A 20563-nucleotide genomic window follows, 5' to 3' on the forward strand; every position below is an offset into this window, starting at 1 on the left:
GATACTAAGAAACTGGTCATAGCAGCAGACTTGTGGGTGTCACATAGAGTATCCCATAAGGACAAGACTCATCCTGGTAAGCAGGAAGAGGGGAAAAAGTCCAAAGATAAGGAGGGTGGGGAATCTGATAAAAACGTCCTCCCAGAAGGGCCACAAAAGAAAAAATAAGGGTAAGACACAAGAGAACTCACAGGGTAGTGGAGGTCAGCCTCCAAAACCGAACTCTCATTATAGTAAGCCTCCCTATATAAACAGACCCAATGGATCTTGTTTTGCTTGTGGAGCAACTGACCATGTGAAGGAGGATCCCAGATGTACAGTCAAAACCTTGGGGGTCCACTCTGCTAATCTGGCCTTCTCCTCCTATGAGGAAGAAGAGATTACAGGGGCATCCTTCTTCTCAGACTCCTTCCCCAGTGGGATAGAAGCTGAGGTAGTTTTAGTTTCCCTAGGTTCCTGGGAGCCTAAAGTCTCAGAGGCTTATGCTAGGATTCCAGATAATAACAAGCACTACTTTAAAGACAGTGGCCCTCATTCCAAGGTTAGTGCTAGTCATGGCGCTATTAGCGCCATGACTAGCACCAATACTGGTACCGCCACCAACGTGGTGGTATGGGGACTTACCGGTCCATTCCGCCCTTTGCGGGACTGGTAAATCCCCATTTGAAATGCCATTCCCCATTCCCATTTGAGCCCCCAATGAGAAGGGGGAAGGCGGCAATAACGGTACCGCAAATAGCTGTACCGTTATTGACCCTGGTAACCCTTTGCGGGTCCCGTCCTTAATGCCTGCTAAAACCAGGCATTAAGGAAGGACCAGCAAAGGGACCTCGGAATAGTATGCAAAGGGATTACCGGCACCAGTGTTATTACCGGTGCCCGGTATCCCTTTGCGCCCGGGTCGTAATGAACCCCAGTGTGCTGATCAATGGAGTAGATACTCCCGCTCTTAGGGATAGTGGGTGCAGTCGAACTGTAGTGGATTCTACCTTGGTAGACCCAGAGGAAGTTGCCAGAGCTCCTTTGGCCCTCACTAAATTGGCTGATGGCCCACCTCTCATGTTCCCAGTAATACCTGTTACTCTTACTATCAATGGTACAGCAGTCAAAATTCCAGTGGGCATACAGAGGAATGTCCCAGGAAAGGTCTTGCTGGGAAATGATCTCAGAGCTTTAGGGCTTGTGGGAGATACAGCTGAAAGACCCTGCACAAGGTCTCAAACCAGGGTAGCACTGGCCAAGACCAATGCTATGCCCCAGCCAAAGGGGAAACCCAAGGCTAAAGGAGTCAGAAAATCTAAAAGAGGGAAAGAGAACATTCCCCCTAACTCACCTACCACTGAGGTGGAGGTAGTTGGTCAATCACCAGGACCTGACAAGGAGGTGGGGATACCTGAAATAATTGACTGACATGACCATCCTGAACGAAATGATTTGTTAGTGGAAGGTGGTCCTGATAGGGAAGAATTTAGTAAGGGCCAACGTGAGTGCCCATCTTTGGAAGGCCTAAGGAGACAGGCCTGCTCCCAGCTTAAGGGTGAATCTCCTGGGAAGCACATGATTTATTGGGAAGGTGGGCTCCTGTATAGTGAGCCTACAGAGTCTACAGAAGGAGACCATAGGAAGTTGGTGGTTCCCCTTGCTCTAAGACCCTTCCTCCTGCAGCTGCCCCATGAAGAGCCCCTTGCTGGTCACCTTGGCATCAAGAGAACTAAGCAAAGGTTATCCATGCAGTACTACTGGCCCAAGACGGGGGTGCAAGTAGAATGTCACTGCAGGAAGTGTGCCACCTGCCAGTTAACTGGTAAGAGTGGCTCAACATTCCAAGCTCCATTTGTACAACTCCCAGTTGTGGGGGTACCATTTGAGAGGGTAGGGATCGACATTGTTGGTCCCCTTGCACCCAAACATCCTCAGGCAATAGGTTTATCCTGGTACTCATCGACCATGCCACCAGGTATCCTGAGGCCATCCCATTAAAACTGTGACTGCCAAGTCAGCTGCAAAAGCTTTGCTTGGTATATTTACTAGGGTTGGCTTCCCTAAAGAAGTTGTGTCTGACAGAGGCAGCAACTTTATGTCCAAGTATAATCAGGCCATGTGGAAGGAATGTGGGGTCACCTATAAGTTTTCCTGTGCATTTCACCCACAGACCAATGGCCTGATAGAAAGGTTTAACAGGACCTTAAAGAGCAAGATTGGGGCTCTCGAAGAACCCCAAAGTAGAAAATGGGATCTTCTGTTACCATGCTTACTGTTTGCCTACAGAGAGGTACCACAAAAGGGTGTTGGCTTCAGCCCCTTTGAACTTCTGTTTGGTCACCCTGTAAGGGGACCCTTAGCCATTGTCAAGGCGGGATGGGAGATGCCCACTCCCCCCATAACTACCAACGTAGTGGACATGTGCTAGGGTTCAGAAAAAGGATGGTACTCGTGATGGGTCTGGCTAGTGAAAAGTTGATGGAAGGGCAAGCTCTGGTGAAACATTAGTATGACCAGAAGGCTTCCCTCATCAACTTCACACCTGGTCAGCAGGTCCTGATCATGAATCCTATAAGGCCTGGAGCTTTACAGGACAAGTGGTCAGGTCCTTACACAGTGGTGGAGTCACTGGGTGAGGTCAACTATTTAGTGGACCTTGGAGGGGCTGGTCAGGCCCCAAAAGTGTTCCATGTAAATAGGCTGAAGGCTTTCATCCCAAGATTTGAAATCGCAGCACTGCTGTTGGCTTCAGATGTTGAAGAAGAAGCGTCTGAACCTCTTCCTGACCTGTTCCAAAGCAGTCCTTCAGATAGCTCCATTGAGGGTGTCCAAGTGGCCCCTCATCTGACTTCTGATCAACAGGTTGAGGTGAACATTTTGCTGAGGCAATTTTCCCCCTTGGTTTCACAGTCCCCTGGTGTGACACCTTGGTGCAAACATAACATTGACACAGGAGACAGTGTACCTACCAAAGGTAGGGGATACAGAATGTCAGACGAAGTAAGGTCTTACATTAAGACGGAGGTCAACAAGATGTTGGATCTTGGGGTGATTGAACTCTCCAGTAGTCCTTGGTCCAGCCCTGTGGTTTTGGTTCCAAAGGCAGGTACTTCTGAATTGAGGTTCTGTGTGTATTACAAGGCTCTGAATGCTGTCACCAAGACAGATGCACACCCTGTGCCTAGAAAAGATGAGCTGGTGGATACTTTGGGCGTCTCCAAGTACCTCAGCACATTTGACCTCACTGCAGGTCATTGGCAAATAGCCCTTGAAGAGCATGCCAAGGAGAAGACAGGTTTCTCAACACCAGAGGGTCTTTACCAGTTTAGGGTAATGCCTTTTGGGTTGAAGAATGCCCCTGCCACTTTCCAGAGGCTTGTGAACCATGTGTTGAATGGGTTGGATGAATTCTGTCTTGCATATCTGGATGATATAGCAGTTTTTAGTGCCACCTGGGAAGTCCATCTGAAACACCTTAGGATTGTGTTACAGGCTCTTCAAAAGGCCCACTTGACCATAAAGGCCAGTAAGTGCCAGATTGGACAAGGATCAGTGGTCTACCTTGGACATGATGTAGGTGGAGGGAGGATACAGCCTCTACCCAGTAAAGTACAAGCAGTGCAAGACGGGCCTACCCCCACTACACAGACCCAAGTGAGAGCCTTTTTTGAGACTCACTGGGTACTACAGAAATTTCATGGCAGACTATGGTACCATAGCTGCCCCTCTGACTGCTCTCACTACTCCAAAGAAACCTAAGAAGGTAACTTGGCCTAAAGAGCGTGAGAAGGCCTTCTATTGGATTAAAAGGCTCCTTGTGCCAGGCCCCTGTTCTCAGGGCCCCTGATTACCAAAGACCTTTTATTGTGCAGACAGATGCCTCTGACACTGGGATAGGAGCTGTACTATCACAAGTAGATGAGAAGGGTAAGGAAAACCCTATTGGCTTAATTAGTCGTCATCTTAAGGACAGAGAGCTCAGATGGTCCACAGTAGAGAAAGAATGTTTCTCTTGTGTGGGCCCTACGGAAGATGAGGCCCTACCTCTATGGGACCCACTTCACTGTGCAAACTGACCATAAGCCCTTAATGTGGCTGATGAACATCAAGGGAGAGAAACCAAAGTTGCTTAGGTGGTCCATAAGTCTGCAAGGGTTTGACTTCACTATTGAGCATAGGCCAGGTGTCCAACATAGCAATGCTGATGGGTTGTCCAGAATGTTTAACCGACCGGAACAAGAAACTCATCTAGGGGTGGATTAGTTCCCCCTGTCATTAGTCTGGGAGGGGCGAGTGTTAGGAAAGATTTCATATGTGTATGTAATTTTCCCTCCATGTGTCAACCTCCAAACTTTTTGCTGCTGTTTAGACACCACTGACTGACTTTGCCAGAGAAGCACAGCCTTCAGTTGCACTCCTCTGGGCAATCGCTCACTTTTTATGGGGAAACTGACATGCCCTTAAGACAGTCAGTACTGAGAGACTTTGTTTCCCTTAGTCCTTTCCTCATGTTGCAACTTTTGTGCAACATGTAACAAGTGTACAATGTATCTTACCATACAGCACACTTGGGTTCTATAGTCATTTCCAAAGGCCCTAGATACTCTCGCTGGACTTTTTATGAACTGTGCAGATGTGTCAGGGACAGGACTGGTGGCAGCTATTGTTTTGCATTATTTTTAACCCTTTTCTGCCATGTTAACCGCATTAACCGCGTTTGGCACAAATAGGTGGCCTGGCTCCAAAATGGCCATGCTGCAAGGTTCTTTGTCCTGTCAATTGGCCATCTTGCCCCTTCACCTTCCCCAGGTCCAGTCGACCCGGGCCAGTCCTTATTTGGTCATGTATTTTCCCGCGAATCCCAATGCTTTTGCGGGCCTCTGCATGCCTTGTGTGTGCGCCTCCAGGATGTGCGCTGGGATGTCTGGTCCCAATACACATCCTGGGTGTCAGAGAGTCTGGAGTGTCCTGAATGCCTGAGACCACCGTGGTCTATGATTGGTCCACGTATGGAGTATCCTGGAACTACAAAGCTGAGTCGAGGAACCGTTGGTGACCCGCTGGAAGATTTGGCACCCTAAGCCGCTGTCGTCCCGTGGGACCCCTCTGCATCTGGTCGCCCTAGAAGGTCTGCGAAGACGCTTCGACCCATTGGAATAGTGAGACCAACTATTCTCGGCACCTTCATCAAAACCTGCAAGTAAGCCTTCGGAAGTGCCCCTGGACCAACCAGTGGGCTGACCAGTTTATTCAGGACCTTTGCTCTGTCTCTGCCGTCGTTTCGAGGAGACCCTTGAAACTTGGTATACTGCTAGCTCTGTGTCCACGGCACCCTCACACTGAATTTCATACACTTGGCATTCCCAGGTCTGAAGTGAGACGAGTGTGCCTGGACCGGAGTAAACACGGTTACCGTGTTGCCCTGCTGCGGCAACATCCTTTGCAAGTCTGCTGCATTTGTGACCCTCTTGCCCCTGAAGCCTGCTGCAGTGAAACTGGGGCGATTCATCCACCCAGAGCGGAGAAATCGCCACTGTCCCATTTGGGAATCCTCGATGGATCTCAGGAACTAAAAGGTGCTGAGACGTCCTTTTTGCTGCCGTCGAACCTGCAACTGAACTGGACTAACCTGCCGGAGTTTGGGTCTCCTTGCCTCAGGGACCGGTGAGTGATCTTTACACCAACCGGTGGCTCCTAGCGCCAGAGCCCAACTTTATGCACAAGTGGCCCCTGTGGGTCCCTCTCCTGTCCACTGCTATTGCGAGATAGCGACTCCATCCTGAACTCTCGAACTGCCTCTGCCTACAACTGGAGGTCCTTCTTGAATAGTCGGAACTTATTCTTCATCGCCTTATCCACCTTCCAGAGCTGCTAGAGACCCCTGAAGAGACCCTGTTTTGCCCATTGGAACAACCGCGTGTGCTTGCACTACATGTACTATTGAGCTCCTCTCTTCTTAGGGCTTGGACTGCCTCTTAGTTAGCTGAATAACTGATGTTGAACTGATGTTGAACTGGGTCTAAAGATTAACTGCACTGCCTGTTTCCTTCCCATCTAGGTTGTCGACATATTTGGTGCAGTCACCCTTTTAGACCCCCCTGGTCTTGTATATATATTGTATTGAGTGTGATGTATTGGTTTACCTAGTGTTACCTAGTGTTACTGTGATACTGTGATTGTTTGCTATGGTCTATGTTACAAAGTCCTTGTAATAAATGTGTCTATATTTTTAATATAACACCTGCCTGGAGTAATTTGTAAGTGTCCTTGCTCTGTGTGCTCATTGAGATCCTTCAGTCACCTTCACCCCTCCCGAGACTTAGGGGGTCATTACGACTTTGGAGGCAGCCATGGTGCTATTAGCACCATGGCTGCCTCCAAAGTCGTGTCCGGGTCTGGGTTCTCTGAATGGGGACTTACCGTGCCATTCCAACCTTGGAGGACCTGGTACGTCCCCATTCAGAAAACCATTCCCCATTCCCATTCGAGCCCCCATAGGGCTCAATGGGAATGTGGAGGGAGCTAATAACATTAGCTCCCTGGTCCCTTAGCGGCTCCCGCTAAGGACGGCTGGTTTTACCAGCCGGCCTTAGTGGGACCCGCTGAGGGACCTTGGAATGCGGTGGTAAGGGGTTAACGGCACCGACATCCTTCCCGGTGCCGTTAACCCCTTACCACCAGGGTCGTAATAACCCCCTTAGTCTTGACCGCCTGCCATAGATATCCTGATTGGTCTGGCTTGTCCAGAGGTTACCCTGTTTTAAGAAACTAGGTTGGCCTTCTGAACCTCTGCCCCTCCTGGACAGAGTTCAGAAATCCTTCTTAACACTCCTTTGCCACTGGAGCTTTCCCCTCCCCCTTAAGCACCCTCTTGTGCACCTCCTTTTAATAAGCCCTCAGCCGATCCTTCCTCTCCAGCTAACTATCGCCCGATCTCCATCACTCCTTTCCTGGGAAAACTCTTGGAAAAGCTGGCAATCTCCCATCTTAATCTACATACTGAATTTGTTGGTTGCCTCAATGACCACCAGTCTGGCTTCAGAGTTGCCAGAAGCACGGAAACTAATCTCCTGAACACCCATGAAGACTTGTTCTCCAATCTTGGCTCTAATCTCCCTTCTGTCCTCATTCTCCTTGATCTATCCTCTGCTTTTGACACGGTAAACCATGCCATCCTACTCAATCGCCTCCGCAACAACCTTGGTCCTGGCCTAGTTGACCTCGTTTCTCACCAACCGACCCTCTCAGGTCCAACTGGGTTCTTTCCTCTCATCTGTCTCTCTCTCTCTCTACTTGTGGTGTTCCCCAGAGGACTACCCTCTCTCCCTGGCTCTTCAACCACTACCTGGCACCTCTTGCCCACTGCATCGCTACTTTCTGCTCCAATTTTCAACGTTATGCGGATGACACTCAGCTCTCTTTCAGTCTCCCCTCCTCCATGTGAGAAACCTGAAGGTGTCTGCCTGTCTAGTCCCCGGGGATCTGTCATCCAGGTGACCAAGACACGCCCATTGCTTTTGGATCCAGTTCCTGGGGGTGGAACAGTGCGGGAGGATTACTTGGATGGGGGGTCCTGTGGGAGTGGGACACCGATGGGTGAGACACGCTATCACCCTTCTTCCAACACCTTTTCCCCATCCTACCACGTAGGATATTCCAAAACACTGCCCCCGCATTTCCTACACGAACACTTTGCACAACACGAAAGACAACGGACTAACACCAGAGCCGTTTTCCTGACATGCCCCAATAAAATGGTCGGGCAAAGTCAGGCAGGCAATTGACCAGATTTACACACACCCAACGGCCATTTCCCATCCCCACAGGAATAAAGGGTGGAGCACAAGAGCGCAGTAGGAGCAAGGCAGACCGCACAACATGAGCACTAACTCAGCATGACAGTTCAAGAGAAGGAGGAAGACGGTGCCAGTCGAGAGGATACCAATGGTAGAAGTGACCATGACCTTATCGAGATAGACCCGTGAAGCCTCAAGAGAAGGAATCATAAGGCCACGGACAATAGCCAGTGTGTGTTACAGCAGATGTCAACAGTACTCAGACGCCTCCTCCACTGACAGCCAAACCGATGAGAGGGGCATGGCCCGGTGGTAGCGGCTTTGACTCTACAAACAAGAAAACAAAGTGGTTCATCACAGCCGGTGAGTCGAGGGGAGAGCTGATAAAGAAACCGACTGTGTTGAACAAAAGTAGCAAAGTGCTAACTGAATTTTGAAATGAACAAAGAACTGTTGACATAAGGAAAGGGGAAAGCCAGCATAATAGAATCAAACACCACCTGGGTGTTCACTTGGAAAATGCTAGGCGATTACACTGCTACTGAACTGGAGTAACCAGAAGGCCTTAGGAAAAGGCAAAATGGGGTCAAAGTGGTCACACAGGGTGTTGCAGAATCCTCTGTACAGTTCAAAGTCTTTGACTGGCAGATGAATGGGAAACTAAGGGAGGCAAATCCTGCATGGCATGAAAAGTACGCAATCTGTTTGGCAAGAGTGAACCCGGCAGAGGGATGGTAACAAGAGAGAACCAAACCTGAAGTCCCATGAACATTGTGTTGACAAGGGGTCCGAACCTGAAGGAGTGAGATCTATGGATGGGAAAGTCATCGCCCAAAGTTTGTTGAGAAAGGAACTGTTTGATTGGTCGAGTACGACTGTGAGGGGTCTAGGCCCGGAAAAGGGGAACCAGGGGTAAAGCCATCACCCAAAGCCATGCGTGGCACAGGTCTTTTGTGTTTGTTTGTTGAGAATATCAGGCTCTCGAAGGCAAGAGACTTTTTATTAAAAAGAGACATTAACCATCGGAAAACCTGATCGCTGGAGTGGAACTGTCGGCTCGTGCTGGGGAAGGCTCGAGTGTTTGCGGTGCTTAGAAGACCCACCTTGTACTGTGCTGTAAAGTCTGGGAGAGATCCCTGGCAATCACATCCTGACTTATTTGTGAATACTTCTTTATTTAAAATCCTATCCCACACTGTTTTCTTAATTAGCTGTAAGGAATTGGAATAGGTTTTTTGAGTATAGGCCTTTTACTTTGACAAGACGCCACTAGGACTGCCTTATTTTTCATTTGATGGTCGACGCTTGCTCCCATCGTAGATTAAGGTTCAGCTTAGGCGTTTTTCCACCCTGCATTTCCAGTTTAATAAACACCTTTGAACTGTGATCACTTGTGTCTGTCTTTACTGTTGCCACCATGAGTTCCTTACAGCCACCTCTGCTTCTTCTCTCATACTAGACTGTCTGGCCTCAATTCAGGAATGGTGTGCCACCAATGATCGCTGTCTTAATGGCAGTAAGAAATGAAATTAAATGATATTTTATTTGTATCGCGCTCGAATAGAAGTGTTTCAGACTGAGCTCCTCCTCATTGGAACACCTGCTCCCTCCTTTCCTCTCTCTCTCGCTGGCCGCCCACTGCGGGCCCTCTTCCTACTCCTTCCTGTGAGGCTAAGAACCTTGGTGTCATCTTCGACTCCACCCTCTCCTTCTCTCCTCACATCTCTGACGTTTCTAAGATGTCAAACTATCAGCTGCACCTCCTCCGAGGTATTCTTCCTTTCCTCTCCTTCCCCCAGAAGCTCACTGTCTCCAGAGCTCTGGTCCTCTCTAGGCTGGACTATTGCAACAGCCTCTTGCTTTTCTTTTCTGCATTGTCCACAAGGCTTTCTGGGGCCTGGGACTGCCCTACCTCCAACTTTCTCTTCCAAAACATCTTCCTTCATATGCATATGCCTAGTGCTACGGCACTCTCTGTAAATATGTCCTTTTTGTTAGTGTAAATAAACCCTGTTTCTTGACATTCCTGTATCTCAAGGTGTTTTATCTTTGAGCTAGTAGCCACCTAGCTCTGCTGCATTATCTTGGTGACCCCATGTCACGCCTATGCCTAGGGTAGCCTTTGACTCTACCTCTCTTTCTCATTGCACTTGTGTGTTAACTGGACTTCCCCCATCCCCTCTCCTCTGGCACTTCTCCCCTTCACTCTTCCCCGCACTTGCGCGATCTGAATGACACAAGGCCTAGGAAGATCACTATTTTGTCCTACCTTTGTTTCCCCCTCCTTGACTTGATGTGCCTATAAACACTGATGTGCAGGCGCGTTATAAATGCCACATCATATCATAGCAATCGGCCCACCTGTCAATTGGTAGCGAAGTGAGAGCACATGCAACGAGAGGTCCAAAAACTGAGTGACACCTGCAATAAAAAGGCACGAGGTGAGGTCAAAGGCACAAGAGGTCTAGTAACTGGGTGACACCTGCAATAAAAAGGCACGAGGTGAGGTCAAAGGCACAAGAGGTCTAGTAACTGGGTGACACCTGCAATAAAAAGGCACAAGGTGAGCTGAAAGGCACAAGAGGTCTAGTAACTGGGTGACACCTGCAATAAAAAGGCACGAGATGAGGTGACATGCCCCGAGAGGTCCAGTAACTGGGTGACCCCTACAATATAAAGGCAGGAGGTGAGATGACATGCACCGAGAGGTCCAGTAACTGGGTGACACCTCGAATAAAAAGGCAGGAGGTGAGATCACATGCAGTGAGTGGTCCAGTACCTGGGTGACACCTGCAATAAAAAGTCACGAGATGAGGTGACATGCACCGAGAGGTCCAGTAACTGGGTGACACCTGCAATAAAAAGGCAGGAGGTGAGATCACATGCAGTGAGGGGTCCAGCAACTGGGTGACACCTGCAATAAAAAGTCACGAGATGAGGTGACATGCACCGAGAGGTCCAGTAACTGGGTGACACCTGCAATAAAAAGGCAGGAGGTGAGATCACATGCAATGAGGGGTCCAGCAACTGGGTGACACCTGCAATAAAAAGTCACGAGATGAGGTGACATGCACCGAGAGGTCCAGTAACCGGTGTGACACCTGAAATAAAAAGGCAGGAGGTGAGATCACATGCACCGAGAGGTCCATTAACTGGGTGACACCTGCAATGAAAAGGCAGGAGGTTGGATCACATGCAATGAGAGGTCCAGCAACTGGGTGACACCTGCAATAAAAAGTCACGAGATGAGGTGACATGCACCGAGAGGTCCAGTAACCGGTGTGACACCTGAAATAAAAAGGCAGGAGGTGAGATCACATGCACCGAGAGGTCCAGTAACTGGGTGACACCTGCAATAAAAAGGCATGAGATGAGGTGACATGCACCGAGAGGTCCAGTAACTGGGTGACACCTGCAATAAAAAGTCACGAGATGAGGTGACATGCACCGAGAGGTCCAGTAACTGGGTGACACCTGCAAGAAAAAGTCACGAGATGAGGTGACATGCACCGAGAGGTCCAGTAACTGGGTGACACCTGCAAGAAAAAGTCACGAGATGAGGTGACATGCACCGAGAGGTCCAGTAACTGGGTGACACCTGCAATAAAAAGTCACGAGATGAGATCACATGCACCGAGAGGTCCAGTAACTGGGTGACACCTGCAATAAAAAGTCACGAGATGAGATCACATGCACCGAGAGGTCCAGTAACTGGGTGACATCTGCAATAAAAAGTCACGAGATGAGGTGACATGCACCGAGAGGTCCAGTAACTGGGTGACACCTGCAATAAAAAGGCAGGAGGTGAGGTGAAAGGCACAAGAGGTCTAGTAACTGGGTGACACCTGCAATAAAAAGGCAGGAGGGGAGATCACATGCAGTGAGCGGTCAAGTAACTGGGTGACACCTGCAATATAATGGAGTCTGTAGAAATGGGGGAAAAACGAATGGGATATTTATTCGAATTTCGGCTGAACGAAAATTACAAGCAGCGAAAAATTTCGAATAAATATCCCACACTGGGAATTGAGGGGGTTATCCACCGTGACCTAAACAAGAAAGTATTTTTATTAAAAAGGACCCTAAGGCGCCGGCTCCCATGCACGCAAGTGGAAGGGAGCAGTTGGTGGCACACAGCCAAGTGTGCCGTAAAAAGGTAAGTTAGGGGGTTTGCCAGAAATGTCCGTGGGAGAAAACACAAAAGTCATTTTTGGTTTAATGACCATCGGATTTTTCTCCCTCCGACATTTCACATTCGAACAAATCATGGACAGCCCAATTTAAAGGCACGGGATGAGGTGACAGGCACAAGAGGTCCAGAAACTGGGTGACACCTGCAATAAAAAAAGCATAACTCACGCGCTTTGAAACACTTGCGTAGAGGCGCGTTATAAATGCCATGCCATCTCATATATCATGCCAAGAGGCAACCAGGAGAGCGGGAACGCGTGACAGCTGGTGCCCGTACCATGATGCCCGTTCCCTGCCAAGTGCGCCCGCATCTTCGTGTATCGGCGCCACGGACGCAGCGTGCAAGGTCCCTGCCCCCCAGGAAAGGAAAGAGCTGCACGCCAGCACTGTCACTCTGACGCCACCCCCACAAGGGAGATTGCACATTGGGCTGGACGCTTTGAGAAATATCACCGGGCGTGGGTTTAGATGGGATCCAGAGGTGCTGCAGCTTGAGGACAGTGTCTTGCGTGTGGGAGGAACCGCGCGTGGAAACGATACAAATAAAATAACAATCAATCAATCGGGGGGCTAGGCGCCAAACCGTTGCACCCTCTCTTGAGGTGCTGTGGGATTTTGTGCTGCAATGTCAGAGGCTCCGCTGAGTCTCCCCGCCCCAATACACACAGCTGTTGTGCTGCGCTAATAGTTGCTCATGGCAGACCCCATGTCATTCCTGATGCCTTCTGACGGATCTGTCTTTGTGCAATGCATGCTGGCAAAGTTTGGACACACCTCTTCCCTTTGGTGTTCTCCTGATTGAGGCATAATTCCTCCACTGGACACACCTCTTCCCTTCGGTGGTCTCCAGATGTAGGCATCATTTCTCCTTTGAACACTTGTCATTCCTTCTGCGGTCTTCTGATGGGGGCATCATTGCTCCTTTGGCCACTTCTCATCCCTTCGGCGGTCTCCTAATGGAGGCATCGTTTCTCCTTTGGACACACCTCTTCCCTGTGGCGGTCTCCCGGCTGAGGCATAATTTCTCCTTTGAACACACCTCTTCCCTTTGGGGGTCTCCTGATGGAGGCATCATTTCTCTTTTGGACACTTCTCATCCCTTTGGCGGTCTCCTGATAGAGGCATCATTGCTCCTTTGGCCACTTCCCATCCCTTCGGTGTTCTCCTAATGGAGGCATCGTTTCTCCTTTGGACACACCTCTTCCCTTTGGTGGTCTCCCGACTGAGGCATCATTTCTCCTTTGGACACACCTCTTCCCTTTGGGGTTCTCCTGATGGAGGCATCATTTCTCTTTTGGACACTTCTCGTCCCTTCGGCGGTCTCCCGGCTGGGGCATAATTTCTCCTTTGGACACACCTCTTCCCTTTGGTGTTCTCCTTATTGAAGCATCATTTCTCCTCTGGACACACCTCTTCCCTTCGGTGGTCTCCCGACTGAGGCATCATTTCTCCTTTGGACACACCTCTTCCCTTTGGGGTTCTCCTGATGGAGGCATCATTTCTCTTTTGGACACTTCTCGTCCCTTCGGCGGTCTCCCGGCTGAGGCATAATTTCTCCTTTGGACACACCTCTTCCCTTTGGTGTTCTCCTTATTGAAGCATCATTTCTCCTCTGGACACACCTCTTCCCTTCGGTGGTCTCCCGACTGAGGCATCATTTCTCCTTTGGACACACCTCTTCCCTTTGGGGTTCTCCTGATGGAGGCATCATTTCTCTTTTGGACACTTCTCGTCCCTTCGGCGGTCTCCCGGCTGAGGCATAATTTCTCCTTTGGACACACCTCTTCCCTTTGGTGTTCTCCTTATTGAAGCATCATTTCTCCTCTGGACACACCTCTTCCCTTCGGTGGTCTCCCGACTGAGGCATCATTTCTCCTTTGGACACACCTCTTCCCTTTGGGGGTCTCCTGATGGAAGCATCTTTTCTCTTTTGGACCCTTCTTATCCCTTCAGCAGTCTCCTGATGGAGGCATAATTTCTCCTTCGTACCCTTCTCATCCCTTCGGTGGTCTCCAGATGTAGGCATAATTTCTCCTTTGAACACTTGTCATTCCTTCTGCAGTCTTCTAATGGGGGCATCATTGCTCCTTTGGCCACTTCCCATCCCTTTGGTGGTCTGCTGATGGGGGCATCATTTCTCCTTTGGACACAGCTCTTCCCTTTGGTGGTCTCCTGACAGAGGCTTCATTTCGCCTTTGGACACTTCTCATCCCTTCAGCGGTCTTCTGACAGAGGCATCTTTCCTCCTCAGGTTCTTCCCCCTTGGCGGTCTCCTGACGGAGGCACAATTTCTCCTTTGGACACTTCTCATCCCTTTGGCCGTCTCCTGATGGAGGCATAATTTCTCCTTTGAACACTTCTCATCCCTTCGATGGTCTCCTGGCGGAGGCATCATTTCTTCTTTGGACACACCTCTTCCCTTTGACCGTCTCCTTTCAGAGGCATAATTTCTCCTTTGGACACCTCTCATCCCTTTGGCCGTCTCCTGATGGAGGCATCATTTCTCCTTTGGACACTTCTCATCCCTTTGGCCGTCTCCTGATGGAGGCATCATTTCTCCTTTGGTCACTTCTCATCCCTTTGGCCGTCTCCTGATGGAGGCATCATTTCTCCTTTGGTCACTTCTCATCCCTTTGGCCGTCTCCTTTCAGAGGCATAATTTCTCATTTAGACACTTCTCATCCCTTCGGCCGTCTCCTGATGGAGGCATCATTCCTCCTCTGGGCATTTATGCTTTCTCGTCCATCATCTTCACTACCTCAGCTCCTCCTTTTTTATAGTACTCTGCCACCACGGCAACTACACCCTCTATCGCCCTCTGCTGGTGAAGAGACCGAAATGGGTATAATGCAAACTGGGCATGTTTTGCTAAGTGGGAATAATGGGATTTTGCCTTGTTTGCAAAGTGGATAATATGGAACGTGGGATTATTCTGCTAACCAGAAATAATAGTATCTGCCATTATCGTGCCATCTGGGCATAACAGCACTGCTATACTTACTGGACCAAATGGATTCATTTCACAAGAAAAGGCAATGCGCACCCCATGGAGGTCAGTAGGCTCAGGCCCGGTTACGCTTACTCAAGGCGTCTCTGTTTTAAATTTCATGGAGGCATCATAGATACCCACTCCTCATGCATTACTCCAAATAGCGTTTGAAGACAACACCAGGCCACAACACGCCTGGTTGAGGGCTATGGGCATGTTCCACTTGAACTAGTGGTCACTGAAAACCTACACTGCATTGACCATGCCCCCTCCTATACCCTCGCCCGCCAGATCATACGAATGCAGCCGGATCTCCCCATGCAGGCGGTGTGATCAGCAAGGAGTTCCCTGCTGACCTCTACCCTCGCCCGCCAGATCATACGAATGCCGCCGGATCTCCCCATGCAGGCGGTGTGATCAGCAAGGAGTTCCCTGCTGACCTCTACCCTCGCCCGCCAGATCATACGAATGCAGCCGGATCTCCCCATGCAGGCGGTGTGATCAGCAAGGAGTTCCCTGCTGACCTCTACCCTCGCCCGCCAGATCATACGAATGCAGCAGGATCTCCCCATGCAGGCGGTGTGATCAGCAAGGAGTTCCCTGCTGACCTCTACCCACCGCCCCCAGATTCAGGTTCTGAGTTGATGCTGGGCACGTGCCAGGGGAACTGCACATTCTTGGCATGGAAGCCATGTCCTTTGTGCACCATCACAAATCACAAAGTGGTAGGTTTCCTTGTGGGGGTAAAATAGGTGTAAGTGGAGGGGCAGGGGGTATGGAGGGATGTGAAAGGGTAGGGGTAGTGGGGACGAAGGCAGGGTATGGAAAAGGGACACCGCCCACCCCATAGAAGAAAATATAAAAAAGCCAAGAAGATTCCTACCACAATGTTACTTTCCACTTTGTAATTGATGCGCAGAAGCCACGAGCGTATTCCCAACTAGAGTCCATTGTGTTTGCACTAGGCCTTCTCAGGCGCACACACACCAATTCCCCGCCTATTTCCTGCTTTTCTTAGCAGGACGTCACGTGACAGTGTTTGGAACATGCCATGCCCCCGCATGATGATTGATGAGTGAGATAAAGGCACGTGCTGTGTTGGAAGAGCAGCCTTGTTTGTTCATAGCTACTGCTCCTGGGTCATTTGCATCCTGAGTGCACGTGTTTGTCCCCGGTGGATGTCAACCACTTCCTCGTGGCTCTTAAAAGGCCGGGGGCCTTTCCGGATTCACTCGTCTCTCGAGTGAGTTGGGGAGAGTCGGCTTTACAGACTCCACATCCTCAGGGAACAGCAAGATGCCTCGATTGTTGGCACTCAGGGTGTGGTTCTGCGCAGATCTTCTACTGCAAGGTGAGTGAGGTATGGGGGAGTGAGTGAGGCAGACATTTACGAATAAATCTGCCCCACAGATTAAGACTGTCTCTAAATGCCAGGACTGATGCCCTATCACTGGAGATGCTTGCAGAAGGTCAAAACCAAAACAATGTCGCAGGGTCAGAGGTCCCACTGAGAAGCCTAACGCTGGTACCCGCGAGGGCTGTGTGAATGTGGAAGCTCCAAACGGTGCGTGGGATGTGGCGCAGAGCTCTACCTGCGGCACAATCCCTGGCTGGGGTTTGTGATGGATGGCCAGGTTGGACCTCTTCTGGGAGTTGCTTAAGGATTACAGGCATGGATGAGATATTCAGGAAGAAGGCTGGGGCAACTGGGTGACCTGTAGGGGTAGGGTGTGGTGTAACTGAGGAAGCAGGCGAGGGGAAGGTGTGCACAGTTTGCGGGTGACCCCAGAGTCGTAGGGATGTGGAGGAGGTGCACATTCAAGAAGTGAGATGGAGAGTGGGACGTAGGGTGGGACGTACGACACAGGGGACAGTTTTGCCTTGGTTCTCTTGCACGCAATTGTTGCCTATCAGTGTTCTGGTGGCGCTGTGTACCTTAAAATGCTATAATTGGTGACCCAAGAGGAACACATATAGCTGTATATTGTCACCATATGACGGCAGGAGAGATCAAAAGATATGATCAGATCAGACAGGGAGGTGCAGATCAATATTAAATAATAGCCGCAAAAGATGGGGCGGCTCTGGGGCTGGCAGGGCCAAACATGCAGAGCTGGATACGCTAATCCTATCCAGCTAAAAAGTGGGGTTCCTAATTTAGGGAGTCAGATGATCTGAGGGGAACAATGCAGAGATAGTGGAGAAGCGCAGCATGGTCGAGAAACCGCCACTGACCTGTCTGAAAACCACAGATGAAGCATTGGCATCCAGCTTAGGGCACCATTACAGAGAGCGGCACGCGTGGTAACAGGGGGCCACTGTGACGGAAAGGGTAGTCAGCGTCATTCTTTAGCTCAGCCGCAAGAAGATCAGCATTGATAGGAAGCTATTTTTTTAATGACAAATGTGAGTAGCGCGAGCAAGCAGAACCAAGATTCTAGAATGCTTTCATTGATTTAATTGGGGGGGGAGGTGTGGACCCAATTTGTCTATGACCTTGACATCACAAAAACTCAAGAGGGCCCTGATAGCCCCCCTAAGTCCAACACCAGAGGACATTCTCCCCCATTGGGGTGGTCCATCAGGTTCTCAGGCCAAGCCCTACCCCATGCAAGCTACACTAATGTTTAAGTGTACTGTGAACCCCCCCTCATCCTCTATTCCTATTTTGAGTTGAATCCTTGGACCATGATGCAGCTGATGTCCATAATTGAGAAATGTGTGAAACGTATCCCCAGCGTGATGGCCCAGTGCCTGAACTCCACTGCTACAAGTAATAACCTGATTCCTCTCCTCTTTTTCCTACAGGGTGGACGTCGAACACACCTAACCACCCTTTTGCCGGAAAGGATTTTGTCACAGTCTTCATGCAGAACTGTGATAGCCACTACACGCCGATGGATGTCTTCATGATAGTTGTTCGTGCGCTGGAGGATTCCACCACAGTCCGTATTTCAGTGGCAGGTACAAACTTTCAGGAATATCGCTCCCTTCCTGTGTGGGGCATTCGGGGTGTTAATATTCCCATCTCTGCCATGCTATCTGGATCCTCAAATGCGACCAACAGCACTGTCATCATATCATCTGAGCACATGATCACTGTCCAGTCTGTCAGCCGTGGCCCTGAGGGCATGGACACCTCGGTTGTGTACCCTGTTGAGTACCTAGGTCGTGAGTATTACATTTTCACACCGGTCAGCCGCTCCTTGTTTTTTAATGAGCTGGCCATTACTAATTTTAACAAGGCCAACCTTCTCAATTTGACATTTAAACATGATGTGGTGTACAGAGGTGTGACCTACAGTGCAGGAAGCACACTGAGGTTGACCCTTACTCCCTATGAAAGCCTCCAGATCCAGAGCAGTGAAGATCTGACAGGATCCAGACTGACGGCGACGCAGCCGATAGCCGTGCTCTCTGGCCACCAGTGTGCCCAAAGATATGCTGATCTCTCAAGGGGACATGTCTATGAGCAGCTGCCCCCAGTGTCACGGTGGGGTACCACCTTCATCATTCCCCCACTATCAGCCCGAAAAGAAGAGGGCTTGGCGTATGCCATTGCTTCTCGTGCCACCAATCTGCAGGTGTACGAAGGGTCTCCTCAACAGACTAGCCGGCATCTTAGCGAAGGCGAAAGCCTACGTCTCGAAATCAGATCGGCCTCGTACATCACGGCAGACAGCCCTATCATGGTAGTGTTTTACGGCACAGGAGGATTGCGATACCAAACTCCGAAGTCTGTGCCCTTTATTATGACCATCGTACCCAATGACCAGTTCTCAGTGTCCGAGGTAGTATATGCACCAGGAGGGTACACTAACCATCTGTTGGTTGTGGCACCAAAGAAAGCCAACATAGACACTGTGATATGGGGACTAAATCCTCAGGTACCAACTCAATGGACCAACATGACAGCCTTCACAACAAGTTACCACTGGGCAGACCTGTCCTTCACACATCCAGAAACGCGCGCATATACGGTCTACCAGACGTCAAACATAGAATTGGCGGCCTACACACACCGAGTGCGTGGTAAGTAGCTACAATATACAACATGACTTTTGGAAAAAATCACAAGTGCATGCTGTCTACTGAGTGACGAATAGAAATGCTTGAATGAGTGATCTAGCTGGGGCTAGAGTGCTGCTCTCAACTCGTGATGTAATCATGATTCACCAGCCATTCAGATGCCAATAGTGTCTCCTGCTGCTGGTTAGCTCCCTTCATGATGCTAATTATGATGTCACACAACTCTACCTTTAAACTACCATTGCCTCATGAGTACAGTGGCCACACAACAGCAGTTTATCTTACCTTACTTCAAAATGAAGGCAGTAGTGAGTCTGCTGCCTTCTCCACGCCTGTTCTAATAGCATTAATTAACATAAGTTGCCCGTGTTAAAGGTCCTCACTTTAGACTCGTTGCTCTAATCTGGGTGTCGATCAATTATCCGATGATAGTGCTCCATTGAAAGTTTGTTACTGTTACTGTTATAGCAATAGCATTACCCAGCCTACCGAACGCTGATCTAGAACCCTCTCTCTCCACTCTCTTTTGAATTGTCTGCCCCTCTCACCCATGCTGTGTCTTTCTCTCTGACTTCTCCAACCAGGCTGGGCAAGATTCATGGTGGGAAGGCACTGTCAAGGAAAGCTCTAGTTAGCTTCAGGTGTCGCTCGTGACATGGCAACAACTGGCCGCTGTGGCCTCATGACCTACTAAAGTACTCAGAGACTCTAAACGCTGCAGTCTGAGGATGGCCTAGATACAGACAGAGAGGTGCAATTCAGGAAGTAAAGGAGTGTGTGCAGCACCAAACTGCACAGTGGAGTCTTTCCTTCTGCATAGCCCCCTCCGCCAGCCACTTCTGAGGGGCAGAGGCACCCTGGAGCGGAGTTTAGGGCCATCACCTTACGTTCCTCCTTGATCTGCCAATGTCCCCCACTCTTCGATCCCCAAGTGCTTTGAATCTGCCTACCACACCTTTACAGGGAGGTGAGGAGGATAAGTCAGGGGGAGCAAGGCCATGCCATGTAACCTGGGTGGGTCTAGTCCCTGGTTCGGCGTGTTAGGAAGGAATGTCTCTTTGCAGCTTTCCCTCCATTTACATCACTGGAACCCCCCCCAACTATTTGCTATTGCTGGCTTTAAAGTCTGGAGCAGGGTTTCTGTACTCATGTCCTCTATAGGGCAGAGCAGAAGCACAGAGCACCCCAGCCATGATTCTCTATAGGGTAGCTATGGACAAGCAATCAAGGCTTAAGCTCCCAGGAGGTGATGCAGGCTGGTTCTTAAGTACAGTGTAGTCCCCAAGCCCCCAAAAAGGAATGTCCACACACTATGTTAGTGATAACAGTTCTTTATATAAATAAGGTTCAGAATATATGCCCACACAATAACACACTTTGTGCTCAGGAAATACTAATATGGTAAATATGTACAATATCTATGTGGTACCATAATTCACTCTTGACTCCTTTAAAATACAACAACTGCTCACAGTTGTAATCACATACAAATCTAATAGCAATGTGAACCAATACCAGACATGGGAGGAAAACAGGTTGGGTTAGCAGAATACTTTGTCCCTACCAAAGACACAGT

The sequence above is a fragment of the Ambystoma mexicanum genome, chromosome 6p (genome assembly GCF_040938575.1).
Source record: "Ambystoma mexicanum isolate Mex_15411 chromosome 6p, UKY_AmexF1_1, whole genome shotgun sequence".
NCBI classification, from domain to species: domain Eukaryota; kingdom Metazoa; phylum Chordata; class Amphibia; order Caudata; family Ambystomatidae; genus Ambystoma; species Ambystoma mexicanum.